Below are 16,116 nucleotides of genomic sequence, written 5' to 3' on the forward strand. Positions count from 1 at the left end.
TAGCCTTCAAAACAGCTTTTCATCAATTAAGCATTGAAGCCATGTGTGACTATACATGGCTTCAATTAAGCATTGAAGCCATGTGTGACTATACATGGCATGCTACCTTGTTTCAATGATTCTGTGAATTTCAAGGACCCCTGTTTCTACTTAGCTTCAAAAAGAATAGAGTGGGATGTTAAGTGAGACTCTAAAATCCATGTCTCTATTTAGCTTCAAAGAGAATAGAGTAGGCCATCAACAAAGATTTAAAAACCCCTGTTCTCTTTGCATGCCTCAACACAATTGCTCTCTAAATTAGAGTAGAAAGTGTATGTGTTCAAGATGCAATCGCTTTCAGGGATGCATGCTTCAATATAGACACACATTTTCTCTACCCAAAGATCATAAAATCACCATAGAAATTTGCATTGCAATGGTAGATAAACATTTCTACATTGTCTGCTTCAATATTGAAATTGCACTACTTTGCTTAAAGATGATATGCCATCACAAAACTGTAGAGCGACGTTGCCTTGTATGCAAAGGGATCAAGCTAATGAGGATAAGCCTTTGCTTCTAAATGCCGAGTGCCAAATCCAAAAGGATGGCGATCGTGTTGAATGTTTGCCCTCTTCTAGATGAGGGTTGAAGGCTTGACAAAAATTCTGCAGATAACGACCAGGTAGCCATGGAATATTTGAAAGGGTCGAGCTTGAGCTGATTGAGTGGAAACATCGGTGCCTTTTTTGAGAAAATGAGGAGGCCCTAATTGACTTGAAAGGTGCACAAAGAGAGAGAGAGAGAGAGAGAGAGAGAGAGAGAGAGAGAGAGAGAGAGAGAGAGAGAGAGAGAGAGAGAGAGAGAGAGAGAGAGAGAGAGAGAGAGATATTATTGGGAATCTCCATCCCTCCAATTCAATGAGCAAACACGACGCCAAAGAACTACCAATGTAACGACAAAAGGTTATTTTTTGTAAATAAGGAGTGATGGTTTCTTTCTAGATACAATTACCTCGGCTTGCATTGACATGTATGCAAAGTGGACACTATTCATGACAAAATTCATGTCCTGGATGTTGTCTCTTGGAGTGAATTGAATGTAGGATGTACCAACAATAGGGTGGCAAGCAAGCACTCTAGCTGCTTTTAGCTGGTTTTTGTCTTGTATAGTGCCACACACCTTCAAGATGGAAGCATAGGTAATTGCAACTAGAGAGATACCCTCGCTTTGCATTTGTTGAAAACAACCAAGAGCTTCCTCGCCTTGACCCTTTTGGGCACATCTGGAAATCAGTGCACAGAGACAGCATCCTGGGTAGGCAACTCCTTCAATGCTTTTTGTGCTTTTTGAAATAAACCACATTTGGCATACATGTCGACTAAGGTGCCACGCACCATGTATTCTTTTAGCAGCCTCTGACTAACAATATCATTATGAATTCTTTTGTCTGTATCAACATCTTGAGTGATGCCACACACCTTGACCCTGTTGGGCACATCTGGAAATCATTGCACTGCAAGAGATAGCATCCTGGGTAGGCAACTCCTTAAGCGCTTTTTGTGCTTTTTGAAATAGACCACATTTGGCATACATGTCGACTAAGGTACCAAGCACCATGTATTCTTTCAGCAGCCTCTGACTAACAATATCATTATGAATTATTTTGTCTGTATTAACATCTTGAGTGATGCCACACACCTTCCAGATGAAAGTGTAAGTTGTTGCATCTAGAGAGAGATACCCCCGAGATACCCTTGCTTTGCATCTGCAGAAAACAGCCCAAAGCTTCCTAGACTTGCCTCTATTCGGCATGTTGTAAAATAAAATCAATGAAATCCAAGAGACAACATCTTGGTCAGGTAGCTCCTCAAGCACTTTTACTGTGCTCCTGATCAAGCACTTTTACTGTGCTTTCTGAATCCAAGTGATTTCAATCCCCCCCCCCCTGTGGGGACTAAGTGACATGGGCATTGAGGGGGTGGGATCTCTGGTGGGATGAAGGAGAGCTGTAGATTGTGGTAAAGTAATCTCGGGAGTGGAAAAAAAATCTCGGGTACCCGAGATTACAATTGTACCTAATATTACTTCAACCCAAGCCTCAAATGCTTGACCTCACCTTTGCGACTCCCATGTCCTATCCACACGAGCACCCATGCATTTTTTGTGATGGTATGGGAAAGAGATTACTCTTATATTAAATGTGACCAAAAGTAATCTTCAGTACAAAAAGTAATCTCGGGTATCCTGAGATCTACGATGCTTGATTGTCTCATCGTAGATCCCACGCCCCCATGCTCGTATCACTCAGTCCTGAGCCCCTCCCCCCTCCCGCCCTCGCACATCCCCACATCTATAAGTTTCTCTCTCCCTCTCTCTCTAGTCCCCTACAGTTGTCTTGCCTTGCTTGTGCATAATCTCTTGAGGTAGGGAGATGCTGCTTCTTGATGGTAGACAATGTTGCTGGAATTGCACAGCTGCCCTTCTTGGGGGTTCACTATGTTTAAAACTACCATATCACGTGCGTTCAAGACATGTTTGTAAAACCCCTTATCTATGAATTTTGTTAAGAATATAATGTACCCTTTTCTTTTAAAATCTGTAAGTTTTTTTCAAATTTGAAAAAATAATGCCCTTCTGTATATATATTTCTATAAGTTTCAAGAACTTTAAATACCCTTCTATTGAACTCACGTGATAGGTTACATTTTTATCAGATGACCTCCCCGGGCTGCCCTTGGAGTCATCAACTACCCCACCCACTGCTGTAAAAGAACTATTGCCCATTTTGGAGGTTGACGCAAGTAAGCTCCTTGGCCCCCAATGGCTACAATGTTGTTGGAACTGTAGAGCTGCCCTTGGAGTCATCAACTACCCCACCCATTGCTGCAAGAGCACTACAACCCATTTTGGAGATTCATGCAGATAAGCCCCTTGGCCCCCAATGGATTTTTATCAATCAATATAAAGAACAAAGTAACATTATCATCCAAGTTTCAAGAACCTCTATTTCTATTTAGCGTGGAAAAGAATAGCTTAGGTAGTTCAGTCATCCCCCAAAACCCCTTTTCATCAATCAAGCATTAAAGCCATGTGTGACTATACATGTCCTGCTACTCTGTTTCAATGATCTTGTGAATTTCAAGGACCCTTGTTTCTACTTAGCTTCTAAAAGAACAGAGTGGGATGTTAAGTGAGACTCAAAAATCCCTATCTCTATTTAGCTTCAAAGAGAATAGAGTAGGCCATGAATAGAGATTCAAAAACCCCTGTTCTCTTCACGTGCCTCAACAAAATATCTCTCTAAATTAGAGTAGAAAGTGTATGTGTTCAAGATGCAAGAAATAGTGCGCTTTTAGGGCTGCATGCTTCAATGTCAACAGACCGTTTCTCTGCCCAAAGATCATAAAATCACCATAGAAATTTGCATTGCAATGGTTGACATTGTTTGCTTCAATATTGAAATATCTTCCCAAAGAAGATATGCTAGTAGAAAACTACTGAGCAACCTTGCCTTCCATGGGAAGGGATTGAGCTAAAGAGGATAAGCCTTTGCTTCTAAATGCTGAGTGCCATATCCAAAAGGATGGTGAGAGTGTTGAATGTTTGCCCTCTTCTAGATGAGGGTCGAAGGGTTGACAAAATTTTTGCAGATAACATCCAGGTAGCCATGGAGTCCTCGAAAGGGTTGAGCTTGAGCTGATTGAGTGGAAACAGTGGTGCCTTTTCTGAGGAAAGGAGGAGGCCCTGTTTGACCTGAAAGGTGCACACACACACACACACACACACACACACACACACACACACACACACACACACACACAGAGAGAGAGAGAGAGAGAGAGAGAGAGAGAGAGAGAGAGAGAGAGAGAGAGAGAGAGAGAGAGAGAGAGAGAGAGAGAGAGAGATTCTTGGGAATTTCCATCCCTCCAATTCAATGAGCGAACACGTGCCAAAAAACTACCAATGTCACAACATGAGAGAAAGAGAGAGAGAGAAGAAGAAGAAGAAGAAGAAGAAGAAGAAGAAGAGATTTTTAATGTTGTAGGAAACTATCCCAAGAGACCTTAAAGATCTAGCGGACGAGGAGAGTTGAACTCAAGACCTGTTATTCAAGTGGGAAATGGTGTAACCAATCCACCACACTTGGGTGATAGAAAGGCTATACCATTTCCATCTTTTTATTGGCACACACACGAGAGAGAGAGAGAGAGAGAGAGAGAGAGAGAGAGAGAGAGAGAGAGAGAGAGAGAGAGAGAGAGAGAGAGAGAGAGAGAGAGAGAGAGAGAGAGAGAGAGCAATAAGTGTCAGCTACAGCGAAAGAGAATAAGGATTTTGTTCGAATCTAGTACTCCGCACACAAACACAAGGGACACTTTACTTCACTTGAAAGAATTGAACTGGAGAGAGACAAGAGAGAGAAAAGAGATGACACATGGATGTTGGGTCCCAGCCCTCAAGGGCCCCCTTGCTCTGTTGCCAGAGCAAGTACTGTATTTATTCTTGCAGAATGCTAATACAATGACTAAATGCTAATGCTAATGGATATTGATGCTATTGATGCTGGGTACTGGGTACTGAGGTTTTATGTCGAAGACCATGATGTCGACAACGATTGGTGATTTTTTATTTCAACAACAATGATGTCTATGCATGGTACTACTGGTCTATGTCAAAGACAGGGAGGTTTGCGACGACAAGTACTAGTCGTCTATGTCAAAGATGATGATGTCCGTGATGGGTACTGCTGGTCTATGTCGAAGATGATGATGTCAACGATTGGTACTGCTGGTCTATGTCAAAGATGATGATGTCAACAATGACGATGATGTTGATATGATGTCAACATTGACGACTATCACACACACATCGATGTCGTCGTGACGATGATGACAACACGAGGCTAGGGCTGAGATTTGAAAAACGCTGGCTGAACTGTAAGGCTGAGAACTAGCTCTGATGTAAGGACGAAAAATGCGGTACTGTGTCATGGCAATGATGAAGATTGGACTACGATGATGGCAATGATGGTTCATTGTCAAGCCAAGACCTGCGATGACGATGAGGATGTTGATGATGACAAGGGTGTCTTCAATGACGATGTCAAGACTAAAAAACACTAGGGTTGAAAACTAGAATCTATCATGATGTATGGCCTTCCGGTGAGGATCTGCTATCGGGAATGGAATCCGGGATGCAAAGAGGCTAAAGGGATGGTATTGTTGCAAAAATGCTGATGGTTGAAATATGCTCCAAAAATGCTAGTGCTGCTGTGGTACTGTTGAGAGAGGGACCACCTACCAGGTGCAACACTTGGTGCACCACCTTTTGCTGCCTCCTCTATCTCTATTGATTTTCTTTTATAGGTTCTTAGCGACTTTCCTTACCTAATTTTCCAACAAAAGTCACTTAACAATAAATACGTGAAAAATGTGTACTTTGGAAAAAAGGGTTCTATGCTCTGGAAAATGCTCATGATGGGATAACTGTTCTGTACAAGAGTGAGTGGTCTAGAAATGCACGTCCTACTATAGGCTCACAAAGGTGCCAGGCTAGGTCCTACGCTAAGACTGATGCTAGACTATGTTAGAAGCATCTCCACGTGGCTCAAGACAAGTGCGCATGTGACAATAATCTTAGCAAGAAAGCACACTGGCTATTTTTTTCAAACACAGAGTGGTGGTTTCTTTCTAGATACAATTAACATGTATGCAAAGTGGACTCTATTCATGACGAACTTCATGTCTTGAATGTCGTCTCTTGGAGTGCATTGGATGCAAGATGTACAGAGAGCAGACTGGTAAGCAAGCACTCTAGCTGCTTTTAGTTGGTTTTTGTCTTGCATATTGCCAAAGTCCATATTAGGTAATGTGGGAAAAGTTTCTCATTATGGGAATTTTCAAATGGACTAGTTTCACATAATTTGGGAATTCTACGTGGAAGCAAGATAGTGGTTCATGTGATGACATTGCTTGGTTGAGTATGAAGACTGCATGTTATGGTAGTAGATCACAAAATGCATGTGAACATGAGCGATAACCATTAAGATTTGGGTTTTGATAAACACCATTGAAAGTCCTCAAAATAGTGTTCAAGCATACAATTGATAATAAAGCTGATTGGTGGTGTCAATAAACACCATGATGGAGTTGATGAATGTCATTGTGGTTACCAATGAACACCATTGTGGTGTCAATAAACACCATGTCATGATGGAGTACATGAATGTCATTGTGGTATTAATGAGCACCATTGTGGTGTTATAAACAACATTCTACACTTATGACAATGATGACCACAAATGGATGAAAGTTCGACCCAGTATCATAATTTCAAGCCAAGAGAAAGACAACCTGCAAGATCACTATACTTACCATTATGGAGAAATGAAACTTTTCATGGAAATACCATGGAATTTACAATGTGCTATTCCCCAGTGGAGTCACCATCCAATTCATTTCCTTGTTCTTGCACCTCAAGTAGGCCCAAACAAGTTTTTGCTTTCATTGCATGTCTTTTTGGTATCTTAATTCTGACAAATGGACCTTTCTTTCTTGATCTCCAAGACCAAACAATTGAATCTATATTTTCTCGTGTTGGTTGGTCTTTATCATTGAGCATCCAAAATCCGTTCCAACAATTGGCATATGCCTGTGCATCTGTCAACCCACTCTTTCTTACACAAGGTGCCCAATATTGAATATATAGCTTTTGATAATTTGGTGATGAGGGATCCTTATCAATGTTAGACAAATTTGTAGCAAGCCAAACAGGATATATCTCTGGGTCACTTGGCCATAGCAATAGGAAGTCACCTTTATTTACATCTAGAATAGGATTGAACTCCTGCCTTGGTTTCTCTCGTTGAGGCCCGGAATAATGATCATTATACTCCTCAAGTCCAATGAATCTTTCTGCCTCTTGTTGTTGAATTGTGACAACATCATCAGCTTGAAATCCTTGAGATCATGGCCAAAAATTCTCAAAGTATATATCTTGGGTCAAGTTTGGCTTGTGAAGCTCTTTAGCATCTTTCTTCCATATTGGAATTCTTCCACTCCAATTAGGAACACCTACATGAGATTTATATTGCATAACTGGTGTCTAATCTTGCATTAATAACCTAAATTGAAGGGGTTTTGAATGTCCTACAAGTGCATCTTGACCATCACAAATATAGCCATCACAATACTTCTTGAAATCCGGTACCTCCCCAAGCAAAAGGGAGGTGGAGAAGTTGTTGAGCTTGTTCTTAATGTATCCATCAAATGTGGCAAAGTGTAAGTCTGTGAGACCCGCAACTTCTCTGAAAATCTACTAAACATGGCATCTATATCTTTGTGTGTATGGCCTACCATTAGAAATCCCAATTGGATAGTCTTGAAAATGCCCCTTGCAACTAGCAAGGATAGATATGCAAAAAGATATCCATTTTTATTTTCTCCAGCACAATTATCTAGCGCAATAACAAGTTCTCTGGCAATGTATGAAAGGAACTTGTATTAGTTGTTGGGTTACTTTCAAGTGTTTGCATGCTAGAACATTTTCCATCAACCAGACATGCATAACCATGTCCTTTAATAGGCACATGTGTTGTCTAGATTGACCTCCTATCCATTCTAGGTCAAGTTATGGTCGTATTATGTTACATGTGTATATATAGATATGGATTGACCACATGTCCAATCTAGGTTCATTTTTTATCTTTATAGTCAGATGTGTTGTCTACATTGACCACCTATCCATTCTAGGTCAAGTGATGGTCGTATGTTGTTGTATGTGCATATCTTCACAGAGATTGACCACCTGTCCAATCCAGACTCATTTTCTCTGTATCTTCTATATTTCTTTCCCAAGAAAAGCATTCTTGTATGTTATTTTATACACATGTGTATGTTCTTACATAGGTATATCTGCACCTAGATTGACAATCCAAACTCATTTTTTCTATATTTTCTATCTTTCTTTCGCTAGAAAAGTGCGTTTGTATGTTTTTTCCTCAAATTAGATTAAGTATGTAATTATGACGTGTTTTTCAGGGTAAAAATGTCTCAAGTGAGGACCTCAAATAAGAGAAAAGTAACTACCATTCCAATTAGAATTGACCTTGCTACCAATGAGCCTCGTCCATGGTACCTCGATATTTATGGACTACAAGGTGCTCAATATCATAAAGTACATTTGTTTCTTGCCTTAGAACAAGATAACAATGTATTTGAGGATCTAGGCCAAGTAGTTGCGGTAGCTGTATCAACCGTTGAAGGGCATCCTAGCATTGAGTGCATTAACATTCAAGTTCTAGGGAATATAGAGTATTGCCTATCTCCAAAGGCATGTTTTGCTCAATGCATGGTAAAAGATTAAGAGGTAACTATGTTCTCTAAAGGTTGGAATGTAGACATGGATCCTACACAGGTGACTGCAGACACTCTTCATGACTCCATTGTCCAGAGTGTGAAGAATAAGAAGCCCTCCACCAAGAGTCCAAGGCCAAAATCTTCTCATCCAAAAGCAAAGAGGGCCAAGGCTCATATTTTTGGAGGGTCCAAAGTGGTGGATGAGTCAAATCTAGATGCTTCACAAGAGGGTACAAGCAACCAACCTCACTTAAGGTTTGTGGAGCCTGATCGTTTAGAGAAAGAGGTTCAAAAGGCAGATACTGGAGGCATGGAGAAGTATTTAGCATATTTTTCCATTCAAGTATACATAGTATGAAATTCCAGTGACCAATTGTTTTGTTGCTCCTAGTCATCATAATTCCTACCAACTTGACAAGGAGCAGCTAGATAATTGCATGCTTCTCTTTGCTACAAGTGCAAATAGGCCTTCATCATGTGCCTATTTGATGCATGCCAAGAATTGTGGTCAAAGGACATGAATCTCCATGACACTATCAGAGATTGAATAGGGCAAGCTAAAAGACCATAGGTATTGGATTCTTGATGGAAAACACTCTATATATGCAACAAAAATGTTGAGAGTTCAAGAAATGACGAAGGGGGGTAGATCACAAGAGCTCGTGGCAGTGTATGCTCAACGAAAGGCCCGCATTGTTGTAGATCCACCTCCACATGTTTCTATCGCTATATCTGCTATTGCAAATGAACAAGCAAAGGCCTTGTATCTGAAGCAACCATACAATGTCATACTGAATCACTTACGTGATCAGTGGAGATTTAATGGATGTCGTGCAAGGCCACCACTTGGTGTCATGGAGGGAACTTCATCTCATAGCAAATGGGATGTAAGTGATAAATTTCTAATCGCATATTATTTATCTTTTGCACTAGAAACATAGGACAACATGCAAGTTTGATAGCCAATTTTTGATTTCTCTAGTTTCTTTGTGTAGGCATTTTTAAGAATGGCCAGGTTATGTGTTGGACTATCCTTTATTACAAAGCAAGCTCACATGGTGACTTATTCTTATTCCATCTTTAATGAATGGCTAGATATTATAATAGAATCGGAAAAAGAGACTAAGAAAACAAGTGCCACATTATTTAGGTATCTAGCTGGTTTGGATGAAGAAGAGGTTAAGAAGCTACAAGCAAAAATAAGAGATGGCACAATTGTGTTATCAAAGGGCATAAAGGACACATACATCATGGACATGCTTGAAAGAATCAAACAACTCAAGCAAGATCGTATCATTCAAGATGCCTTGCTTGAGGAGTTTAACTCTCTCAATGAAGATGCAAAGTGCAATACTTGGGAGGATCTTGTCTTGATGTATAACATCAATGATGTTGTGTATAAAGTTTCTTGAGCTTTGTGATATATGGATCAAGACACAATTAAAGCGAGGAATCAAGAGATCGACTTTCCAGAGAGTGCAAGAAAGTATGTTGAGTGGACAATCAATCTACACAAGGAGCAAGTAAAAGAAATAGAAGTTCCTTGGAGGATTTATGTGGTAAACCTTCATATTGAAGGTTCTTCATACTTGGAGTGTCACCTTCGCAACCCAGTTCCCATAGGACTTTGTGTATTGGATAGATCAGAGGCCTTTAAGAGCAACACACATTGGCATGAGGATCGATACAAAGATCTCTTGAATGGGATGATTTCCATCAGTGGAGGCTCAAAAGAAGCACACTATGTGCTTCTTGCTTTCTTAAACATGACAGATTTTGTGCAATTGCAGAACGCTTTGAATAATATGAAGGACATAATGCGACAACAGAGTGTTGGAGTTCTACATCATGAAAGAGAAGCGTTTTATGCTGGGTCCATACAGTTCTTCTCTGTTGTGGTCCTTTTTGGAAAAAGTGATGCATCTAGTGGACTACCAACAACTCTTGCTCTAGGAGAATCTACCACACCATACTTGATGCAGGGTTACTTGATATCAATTTTAAAACTGTGCAGCATCTATCGGACAAGGATTTCTTGAGATTTAATAAGAAAAATCTTGTCAAGCAATTTACCAAGAATTACTGCAAAGAAGGTTCCAGGCTAGTGGAATTATTCAGTGATGGCTATATAACAGAGATTGGTCTTGAAGAGAAGAAATAAGTTTTAGCCATAGTGGAAAACATTGAGGATCAAAAGAATCTTATGCAAAACAAAGTACATTCCACCATCACCTAAATTAGAATGAATAGATGAATAAGATACACAATATAAAAGAACATACAAGCATGCTTTTCTTAGGAAAGAGAGATGGGAAATATAGAAAAAATTAACCTAGAATGGACACGTGGTCAATCTAGGGGCACAAATACACAACATATGACCATCACCTAACCTCGAACGGATAGGTGGCCAATCTAGACAACACATGTGACTATTAAAGAACATAATTACACATGTCTTTCATAGAAAAGGACATTCACATATGACACCATCTGACCTAGAATGGACAAGTGACCACTCTTTACTAATCTAGACAACCACATGTTACCAAAATTGGAAAGATGGCCAAATCTGGAGAAAACCATATGTGTTTTGATGTCTTGATGTCCACAGTACTAGCCTTACCAAGAATGACAATCTACAAAAAACAACACGTTTCTTTACTAAGAATGGTCAAATGGCCATTCTAGAGTGTAATTCTTTTTTTACTCAAGAGAGATGGACAATCTAGCAAGAACTAAGCTAGAATGGACATGTGGTCAATCTAGAGAGCATGTACGCATAGGAATCACCATATTAGAATCACTTAACCTAGAATGGATTTGTGGCCAATCTAGATAGCACATGTAACAATAAAAGAACACAAACTAAGAAAAAACAATTACATGTGGTTTAGAAACTGAACATGTATCAGAAGACGTTGGTTCAAGCAAGAAATCATAATATCCTTCTAATCTAGTATGGATACACATGTTTTTTCTGAAAAAGGGCACACTCATATATGACCATCATCTAACCTAGATCCCAGTGAACCATATTGAATAAAGTGCTATGTAGAGTGCACCCTATTTTAAAGCTTTGATGACCTTAATTTTTTGTAGAAAAGCTATGATCTTCTTACTATAGCATGTCTTGAAGTTCTTTACATATGACCATCACGTGACCTAGAATGGACACATGGCCAATCTAGGAATCACATATGCACATAATAACAACATAAGACCATCACTTGACTTAGAAGGGACAAGTGGCCAATCTAGAAAACAATATGCACATGTAACAACATATGACCATTAGCTAACCTAGAATGAACACGTGGCCAATCTATGTAGCACATGTGACGATTGAATAACATAGTTATATGTGTTTAAAAAAAAAAAGAACACATTCACATATGACCATCATTTGACCTAGAATGGACACGTGCCCAATCTGAATTACACATATGCAAAACAAAGTACATCCCACCATAACCTAACTTAGAATGGATAGATGGCTAAGATACACAATACACATAAATATAAAAGAACATACAAACATGCTTCTCTTTGAGAAGAGATGGAAAATCTAGAAAAAATGAACTTGGAATGGACATGTGGTCCATTTTAGGGGCATAGATGCATGTGGTCAATTTCATGTAGTTCATCTAGGCTAGGTGATGGTCAATTTCATGTAATTCATCTAGGTTAGGTGATGGTCATATGTAGCTTTAACAAACTAATGTTTTTTGTAGACAAGTTATCTTCTTACTATAGCATGTTATTTAGTTCTTTATATATGACCATCACTTAACCTAGAATGGACAAGTGGCCAATCTAAGAAACACATATGCACACATAACAACATATGACCATCACCTGACTTAGAATGGACAAGTGACCAATCTAGGCAACACATATACACATATGCACATGTAACATTTATGAACATTACCTAACCTAGAATGGACAGATGGCCAATCTAGGCAACACATGTGACTATTAAAGAACATACATTCACATATAACCATCACTTGACCTATAATAGACAGGTGGCCAATCTGAAGTGTACATATGAAGAACAAAGTGAATTCCACCATAACCTAGCCTAGAATGGATAGATCTCTAATATACACAATACACATGAATATAGAAGAACATATAAGCATGCTTTCCTTAGAAAAGAGAGATGGAAAATATAGAAAAATTGAACCTGGAATGGACATGTGGTCAATCTAGGGGAACATATACACATGTAACAACATATGACAATCACTTGACCTGGAATGGATAGGTGACCACTCTAGACAATACATGTGACTATTAAACAACATAATTACACATGTCTTTCATAGAAAAGGTCACATTCACATATGACAGCACCTGACTTAGAATGGAAAAGTGGCCACTCCAACCAATCTTGAAAACCACATGTTACCAAAATTGGAAAGATGGCCACGTTGGAGAAAATCACATGTGTCTTGTAATCTTGATGTCCACCTTACCAGCCATACCAAGAATGGATAGATGGCCAATCTAGAGAAAACCACATGTTTCTTTACCAACAATGAACAAATGGCCATTCTAGAGTGTACTTTTGACTGAACAAGAACATATATACATGTGTTAATACATTAAACGAAAGGGCATAGAAAGAATATACTAGCATGCTAGAGAGCATGTATGCATAGTAATCACCACATTAGCATCACCTAACCTAGATTGGAAAAGTGGTCAATCTAGATAGAACATGTAGCAATAAAAGAACACAAACTAAGAAAGAATAATTACATGTGTCTTAGAAAATGAACATGTGTCAGAAGACATTGGTCCAAGCAAGAAATCATAGCAACCTTCTAATCAAGTATGGAAACACATGTATTTCCTGAAAAGGGCACATTCATATATGATTATCATCTGACAATTCTTTGATAGGTGTCCAATCTTAAGTGTACATATGCAGAACAAATTACATCCCACCATAACCTAACCTCATGGATAGATGACTAAGATACACAATCCACATGAATATGAAATAACATGCAAGCATGATTTTCTTAAGAAAGAAAGATGGAAAAATCTAGAAAAAATGAACCTAGAATGAATGAGTGGTCAATCTAGGTGCACATTTGCACATGTAAAAACATATGTCCATCATCTAAGGTAGAATGGATAGGTAGCCAATCTGAAGTGTAGATATGACAACAAGAACATATTTACATCTATCTATCCATTAGAGCTAGTGCAAAAAAGACAAAATGTTTTCATTTATCTTTCTTAGAAAAATTGAACCTAGAATGGACAAGTGGACAATTTAGGTACACATATGCACACGTAACAACATATGACCATAACTTGACCTAGAATGGACAAGTGGCCAATTGTGAGGGACATGCCCGGGGACCATTGGCTGTACCATCTCCACATGGATACACCATGATCTCCGACATCTCCCACTTGAGGCCGACACCAAGACAGGACTCACACTGCTCTTCGATGCCAACTCAAGGGGGTGATAACATTCACTTTCTCTCATATGGATCCCTTAGCCCCGAAGAACCTTTGCTTACCAATCAAAGTTATCAGACTAACTTGGAACTCAACCTTCCCGGGTCAACTGGTGGGAGTTCTCTAATTCACCCTTGTTCAAGGTCCCCGCTCCGTAGATCGAAATCCCTTTTTCCTTGCTCCGGACTTAATTGCTAAGATAACATAAAATTAGGTTCAACTTTTCGCCCAACAATTAACCCTCCGAAATCTGTCCACCCACCGAACCGTTTGATAAATGCACCTTCACAAGGTAGTACTATGATACTAGAAAATAGTATTCCAATCATGGTGAACCAAGAATACATTTCAAGCATTTGAAAGCAGCATGCAAACTGTTGCATACCCTTACAAATGTGCATTTATCAGGTCGTTCCCACCTTTTCCTTTATAGAATATTTTTACTTTCTTTTTCCTTTAATACTAGTAAGATTATCTAGTTATCTTTCAAGCAGTCACATATACTTCTCCAGGCATAACCCTATCCTCGTCCCAGGACCAGGGTATCCTGTCTCCTCCGCCACGTCAGAAGGCTGCACCTTTACACAGATTCCAATTCTTATTTTTCTTTATCTTGTGTGGGAAAGGCTAAAATAATCTACTTTAGGTTCCTTTTAAATCAATAATCCCGAGAAGAAGAGCAAAGGTCCGGTTGATGAGGACAATTGCGGAATAGCCCATTTAGGTTCCTAGCCTTTTCAAGGTTCCTTTTTCCCAAACAATTTGAAGAGTTCCTTAATTAAATCAAATCCTCCTCCCTTATCATGATCCCTCCATGGATCCTTTTTCCTTCCTCATTTTCTCGTTGGCATCAGGCCTACCCGGACTATGCCGATTTCAAGACGCAGCCGCGGGTCACATCCACCCGGCCGGGACACACTCCCATTCAATCCCATTTCTAGGGCAATGGATGAAACCTGAGCTCAAACATAGACCAACAGTTATCAGTCCTAGCCGAAAAGGACCCTTCCTCGTTGTATCCCACAGGTAAACACCTGCGCCGGGCGTTTTTCAAACATGATAACAAGTTCAGACTTAAATCGCTATGTTATGCTAGGGCTATCCACATCAATCTTCTCGATAAAGTTTTTAATCCTAGTTTAAATTTTAGAGTAAGCTCCTTGAGTTATAATCCCTTAATTCCTACTTCCTTTTAATTTTCTACTCAAACAAGACCTTAGAAATCAACGAATTTCTTGGAATTTTTAAGGTTTTGTCTCGAAAAAAGTTTCGAGTTAACCCCGACTTAGATGAATCCCATTTTGGTCGCTTTTGATCATTGCCATCCATGGGGCATCTCCATGAAAGCGTTGGGACTTTTATGTTCAAGCAACACGGTCATGACATTCGTGAAGCTATCCCCTTACTCTCCCCTTCGAATTTGCAAAACAAACTTGACAGCAGACAAACTTGAAATGAACAATGCATATGCTTCCTATAATGAGTTTTTACTTTGGTGTGATCTAGGCCTGGTACACACAAAACATACGAAATGCACCAACTTACAACCTTGGGCAGCTAATCAAAACTTCCTTTTAGTGCTTATGCAAGAGTAAAACCCTTCTTTGTATGGTAATGTAAAATGACAAAGTTCCTAAGAGTGGACTTGCTAGTGTATCGTAAAATATGCAAGTAATAGTGTATAAATGATTAACAAATTCTTCTTTAGGAAGGGATTTAGGCGTACTTGTACTACTAGTGGAGAGGATTAATCAAGTGGCTTAAGGAGGCTTAAGGTTTCGGAACCTTAACGTGTAGATAGTAGGGTCTTTTCCTTGCTTGGAAGAGTAAGGGCAAGTGTATTGACGTGTCCAGATCTTTTCCACTTCCCTCTGCTTGAAAACCACCAAGTTGGATATGGGGATAGAAAGAGATTAAGAAAATTCAAGCTATGGAAAGCTTATAGGTTAAGAGAGAGAAGGTGAAGAGGGTAATGGTAATTTGGATTATGGTTATGGATTTTCTTGAGGAGAGAAGTGTGTGTAGGGTGTGTATGAAGAAGGAGGATTAGCTATGGCTTTCATAGCTCACTATCAAGCTTGCAATTTCAAAATGTGTAGAGAAATGAAGTGAAGCGAAGCGTAGCAAAGTGTAGTGAAGTGTTTAATGAGTAGCGAAGGCCTCCTTTTAAGCTTAATTTTGATAAGTCCCTTAACTTATCGTGATAAGTTACGTTTACATAGCTTGATATCCTTTTTTGCTTTTCAAAGCTTCTCCAACGAGCTACTTATACAAAAAGCTACTTTTCCTACAA

General features: G+C 39.3%; 1 pseudogene; it reads left to right on the forward strand.

Annotated features, from left to right (window-relative positions):
- Positions 1 to 8,025: 8,025 nt before the first annotated feature.
- On the forward strand, positions 8,026 to 8,662 carry LOC147429846 (uncharacterized; annotated as a pseudogene).
- The last annotated feature ends 7,454 nt before the right edge of the window (positions 8,663 to 16,116 follow it).

This window comes from Adiantum capillus-veneris, chromosome 22 (genome assembly GCF_014529385.1).
Source record: "Adiantum capillus-veneris isolate H3 chromosome 22, ASM1452938v2, whole genome shotgun sequence".
NCBI classification, from domain to species: Eukaryota; Viridiplantae; Streptophyta; class Polypodiopsida; order Polypodiales; family Pteridaceae; genus Adiantum; species Adiantum capillus-veneris.